The following is a 6,357-nucleotide window of genomic DNA, read 5'->3' on the forward strand; positions in this document are numbered from 1 at the left end:
GTAAATTACGTGTGAGAATATTAAAACAAATGACAATTTCATGTCAAGATATTCTATTGTAACAACGACCAATTGGCCTATTATTTCAAGGAATGACCGAGATATGTCACTGTCCACCCAGTTAGCAGCCGGGCGCTGTGATTATGACTAATGTGTCAATGCGTGGTCAATGTATTACGTCCTAATTTGCACGAGTTCGTGGCTCCTGACATACTTATTTCATACACATGTGACTGAAAACTTTAGTTCTCGAAAGGAACTTGCCTTGATATCGCAAAATTTTAAAACAGACTAGTCCTTTTCGGGCAGTTTGTCTAAAACCCTGCGTTGGCTCTCTTTGGCTTTGGTTGTACAATAGAGGTTACGGTAACTAGGTGCCGTAAAGCGGTATCCTATATAAGTTTAGAAATAAGGAACATTAAACTAATAAATTGTTTCAATAAACTCTTTTTTAAGATAGGAAAAACAAAACGCAATTCCACTATGGCGGAATCCAACATGGCGTCGTAAACTTTTGGCGCGTAAACGTAACATTCACTTATTATCACTCAACTACGAAAACTGACAGCAAGGCAAAAAACGTCTTATTACCAGTGCAAATATGTCGTGTATATGTTAAATTCAACTAGCACAACGCGTAGTTTACGTAATCAGCTAACACAAGGTCCTAAGACTGTTAAGAAATTACAAACGGTATGAATGAATCGAGTTTTGGCGGCCTTGTTTTGTGATTTAACGTTTTTTTTGTTCAAAGAACGATACGTTAGTCTGATGCATCGATGACGAATGGAGTGCCATGCTATTTTTGGTAATGTCGCGAAGGTCTAAAGTACAAATACCCTAATCCCTGTTGGTTTCCATTAAGATACAAGATGATTCATAAATAATATGGTATTTGTCCGTTCATCATTATATAAAAAAAAATTAACTCTTTTCCAAAATCTTGTATGATATGGTTAATGTATATACATCGATCAAGTTTACCACCACGTTTGCAAGATGAACATCCATTATGCTACTGTATATAAAAACTAAAACAATGAAGTAATAAATTTTCTTCTTGCTCGCCAGCATAATCATGGTATAATTAAGATATTTAAATAAAGTATAGCTTTTGCCATTCTGATGCGCCTGAGTTAAGGTATTTTTCAGATTCTATTCATTTAAATAAACAAAACATAACCTTATTCCGAGACAATATAGCTTTCAATTTAAGTTTAATAATTCTAGATATAATAGCTTTACAAACACTCATTTTAAATATATGACTCTTCTTTATATGTTTGTGAACAATGACGTAATGCGTACCATTAAAGTGATTAGCACCACCGCAATAAACTGACATGTGACGTCACTATCCATGTTTCAATATTACCGTAGTATCGCCATAATTATACAGCTAAATATAACACTATACATAAATGTACATAACATATATGTTAATACACATATGATATAATTTTCCTTATGAGTATTATTGAAATTGAAGCGATTATGAAAAACACTATAATATATTAACCCATTTACCAGCGGAATGTTTGCCGGCAAACATTCCGATGGGAAATGGGTTAATATTGGCAGCGTATATTGATTGAATAATCCGCTCTAAATGCGGTGCATCCAACGATGACTACGATCCTCAGTCACAAGGGACCGACTACAGAGAGATATGGATTGAAAATTGGAAGATTCTGGGTCCGCTTCTTAGATCAGGAACACGGGGAATAATACGATTTGTCCCTCAGGATCATTCAAAGGACGCTTACTTCAACCAGGCAGCCATCATTACTGCAACATGCGTGGTAAAGGGATATATACCAGCCTTTATTCCACCTTAATTTGGTAGAAGTTAGTGTATTTATGAGCGAAGATATTCACTAACCGTTAAGTGACTCATCTGCCAATTCCTAAAGCTGATAAAATTCGTCTTAACAGTTTTCCCTGTCTATTGTAACTACATTAGTATTTTCCAGTGTTATCTCAGTACAAACATCTGGATTCTAATTAACTCTACGGAAATTAGTGTCAAAGGATTTTATGTAGAGGGCACTTTATAATATAAGCTGTTTAGTAAAGTGCCTAAATTGTTTTTAATGGCAATAGTTTTTCAAGACGTGTATGAGATTTTCATACAAATTGTCAATGTGTGTTGCAATATGTAGAGTTCCTCACACAATATATTATGCATGTAGCAATATATAAGTGGACTTTAGTGCTTACTTTACTGTGAATATATCGTTTTTTAATATTTTTTTATTGCCTTAGTAGGCAAACGAGCCAGCCGTCCGCCTGATGATAAGAAGCATCCGCCGCACATGAACTAAAGCAATGCCAGAGGCACAGCCAAGCTGTTGCCTACCGGAAATCTATTGTACAAATCGTGTATATTATGTAAGAATCTGGTTTCTTCTCTTCCATTTGCCTTCATCCCACTCTGTGGGGTTGGTGCAACATGAGACTTTTCAATCATGTTATCGAATTTGAGTTAGTCTTGCTACCAACAAGAATATACAATATATACTACAATTATGTAAGAAATTGGAATTACAATGATGATCACGATCAGTCACGAGGTCCAATAAATTGATGCCTCAAAACAAAACTTACTTAAAAAAATGATGAAACCGACCTACGAGTACAGGTCACTTCACACACACACTACGAAAAACTTTTACACCTAGTCACACACACTACGAAAACTTTTTCACTACACTGAACACAGGACGCGTCGCGAAATAACCGAACCTTAAATTTTACCGTAACTTGCTCAACTTTCGCGGAACAGGCCCAGATCTACACAGAAACGGTACTGAGAATCGAGAACACGCCGATAACAATGGTTACATAAGGAACAATTTCGCGTCATCTCAAGGTCTTCGGAGATAACACGATGCCAAGTTCATCGCGGGAGCTAGATGACTTCTTTGTTTCTTTGTTTTTCACGTTAATGACTAATTATTGTGGATGTACGTCTTATCACGTCGTAGTATGGAAGGGGTTGTAAGTATTGTTTACTAAAGAGACAATATTATTCCGTCAATATCTCATTGTATTTCACAACGAAACGACCGTACTGATTTTTATGATTTTTATATGCGATCACTGGAATTCTAAATAAATATACGCTAGTTTTATCCTAAAATAACAGAAATTGACTTACGACGGAAATCTAGTAAATATACAATTGCTGATATCAAATACACACGACGATGGCAAAACTTGCGAGACAGATATTATAAATTCCATAATAATGTATCTTGTGAAATTTCTATAATATAGAACAACTTGATTCCAGTACAAACTCATACGAACCACGTGCCGTACCACCAACTGTTGGACGGACAATTGTTTGTTTTACAATCGCTTAGAAGGACGATAGGACAGTTTAAATGGTAGTTAGTCCTGCGCAACGTACATAATGGCGTCATTAGGCGTCCAGACGTGTTAACTACCTTCGTAACTAACCTTAACTAATAGTTGTCTAACCGTTTAGTATAGTTTCATAAGCATCGTTGCACAGGTCAGTGTGTTTACAAGGAGCTCGTATTCACAAATGTTATTTAGCTAAGGTCATAACAATGCAATAATAAAAAGCCTGATTATAATTGCTCTCGGTATCATAACCAGCGCAGTGCGTAATCATGAGACAGAACGGAGCGCTGTGATTGGTTAATATTGAGATACAAATTTACTTCAATTGGCTGTCAGATAAACAAAGCTGAACAAAGCCAAAGAAAACTATGAAATTGCTAACACTATGCGTTCCCGCGCACTGCGAGTCCTCGTAGCATTGTTTATATGCATACAGATGTTACTATCCAGCAGCTGTTGAACTATTTTGTCAATGTACAAAGCCAGTTTTATGTTATCAAAACCGACGTAAAGTAACGTTCCCAGAGGATCGTGGAAGCACCACCCTTTCACAGTCATTATCTCTTTCTGTTAGGAGCAGTCGTGTACAGACGTTTAATGACGTCGCGTGTTCATGCCAGTTGCTCGTTTGCCGCCTTCATATTAAAGAACTGTTAATGCCAGATTCTCAGATATTTACTGTCAAAATATCGCGTGTCAGTCAAATTGCAAGTTATTCTCTGAAATTAAGACAACGTTATGAGACGTCACGTCAGTAAACGTTCTCGCGTGTTGATTCTTGCAGCCCGTAACAGTCCGAAGGCCGAATCTTATCACTCACAATTATTGTAATCCATATTCATCATAATAAACACACGGAAAACGCAAATATTTCAAGAAAACGCTATTACAAACAAACTTGGGAAACGAAAAGTAAACACTCATTGGAAACCTTAATATTTTAGTGGCTGCCATTGACGTCACAAAATTGACAGAAGTATACACAATAATACGCAAAGATAGACTAGCGGGAGCGGAACATAGTACGAAGTGCGAACTAAAGCAGCGAGCAGAAGTTACAAATAATAATATTTATACTACCGACTTATGAGACGAGGAAACTGCCACTTGACAGAAAAACTACAACTGTCTGATATCCATTAAATATTAAAATTAATGTCATCTAGTTGTAATATAAATCTAATTTATTTAATTAGCTTTTGCTTTTTTAATTACGACTTGCACTGCCTATCAGATGTAGATTTGATGGCTGTGTTCGAAGATGGAGCTGTTGTTTATATTTCATTAACTAGACGGATATGGACGTCGCCTGTTTCTAACTTAGAAGGGTAGGGAGGCGGGGGGTTACCGTCAAACTCTAATTTTGGTCTAAAGCGCAAATTTTTATATATGCAGTCCCATTCATTAATCGTAAGCACAATATGTAGTTGTATTGCGCTCAATTCCTAGCAAACACCCAAACCTAAACGTAAAGTTTGCGGTTACATTTATAGGTAATTTTTTCGAAACTAACGTAAAAGCGTAGTATTCTTGTAAAAACATAAGGTTAAACCCACGTTACAAAATGATTCGTGACGAGAGATTATAATTATCTTGCTGAAACTACGATTCGACAATGCACTGTTGTAATGTCATTCAAGGCCTCACTTCGCGTTCGCCGACGAATCGACCTAAAGGAGATTTATAAAACAATTACCATAGAGTTGAAAAAAATATGCGGTCGTTATGAAAATCTTTACATATAATTAATTTGGAACAGGCTGATGTCTTTACATCATAGATATAGAAGAAAACTAATATGGCGGTCTTTATTAAAGCAATAGAAGCCAAAACATCACTATTTACAAATTTTCTCTGTTTGTCTGTATGTTTGTACATAAATCATGCAAAAACTACTGCAGGGAATTGAATGCAGTTTTCATCGATGTATTGCTAAAGCACTAATTTAAAAAATAAACTTCATTTTATACCAGGAAATAAAAAAGCGTGACATTTATTCCGATTTTTTTTTTCACTCAAACCGCAAGAAAAACATTGTTACCTACAAAACTCATTCTTATCTGATTGGCGGTTTTTTATTTTCAATTTTCGTAGTAACATCCATAAATAAAACCACATGGTAATACAACGCTCTTTAGAAAAGCACCATGTTCTTTAAAAAATATTAAATTAATGACGTAGTTTATGCAACCCGGAGCGTTATTGTGCGAGACAGCCGAAGCGTGGCGCGCGCCGTCCGGAAATCGTCTCTGGACGCCTTGGCCTTGCTCCGGCCGACCTACATACGACTATCGCAAAAATTATCTAAATATATTATCATTTACGTACAGTTATCTTAATGTTATATCGCAAATTTTGTTCAATTGGGTTTTGTATTTTGGGAATTCGTATATTTAGCCATTCAATTGTTAAGCTGGCTTCTATTACATTACAAGTGATTCAGTGTAAAATATTTGGTAAAGTACCAATGCTAATAAATGCTAATCAAAGATAAAACATCTCATAGCTCCACATAGTCCGAATACGCTGATGCTGGGGCAACATCAAGGTGAATATAGACGTCAATTATCGGAATAAATAAGACGTAAGAATCAGTATTTTTGTTTGTACAGTACACACTGTTAACCACAGGCTTCCTTTAGATCAGTATTTTCCAAAACAATAGGTAGAAAGCAAATTTTCCATGGGCCCTGCTAAAAGGACGAAGAAAGATGGTCAATGTTCGACGATAAAGTAACTATTAAAAATAATGCTTAAGCTATATGATAAAAATTGGAAGAAATACAATATGTTCCTATTGCAAAACTTGTTTATTCTTATTTCATTGCACTTTTCTTATTTGAACAGTACGTCATTTGTCTTTTTTTTGTCACGTAACGGGCTCAGTCCTATGGCACAATTTTACCAACATCAGTCCGTCATTCATGAATGCCCCCTTTTCCTTCATGACAGCCAAGAGTTGAATCGGATTTACAAGTTTTTGTC

General features: G+C 35.9%; 1 protein-coding gene across 2 annotated transcripts in view; it reads right to left on the minus strand.

Moving 5' to 3' along the window:
* LOC115455700 (mevalonate kinase) overlaps window positions 1-2,796 on the minus strand; it is a 57,489-nt gene extending 54,693 nt beyond the window's left edge. Inside the window, exon 1 of one of the 2 annotated variants that reach the window (XM_037436747.1) lies at window positions 2,608-2,796. The gene's annotated coding sequence lies outside the window, so the exon portion shown is untranslated. The remainder of the gene's footprint in view (window positions 1-2,607) is intronic. The other variant, XM_037436749.1, reaches the window with a different exon arrangement.
* Window positions 2,797-6,357: the final 3,561 nt, after the last annotated feature.

Source organism: Manduca sexta, chromosome 9, assembly GCF_014839805.1.
Source record: "Manduca sexta isolate Smith_Timp_Sample1 chromosome 9, JHU_Msex_v1.0, whole genome shotgun sequence".
Taxonomy (NCBI): Eukaryota; Metazoa; Arthropoda; class Insecta; order Lepidoptera; family Sphingidae; genus Manduca; species Manduca sexta.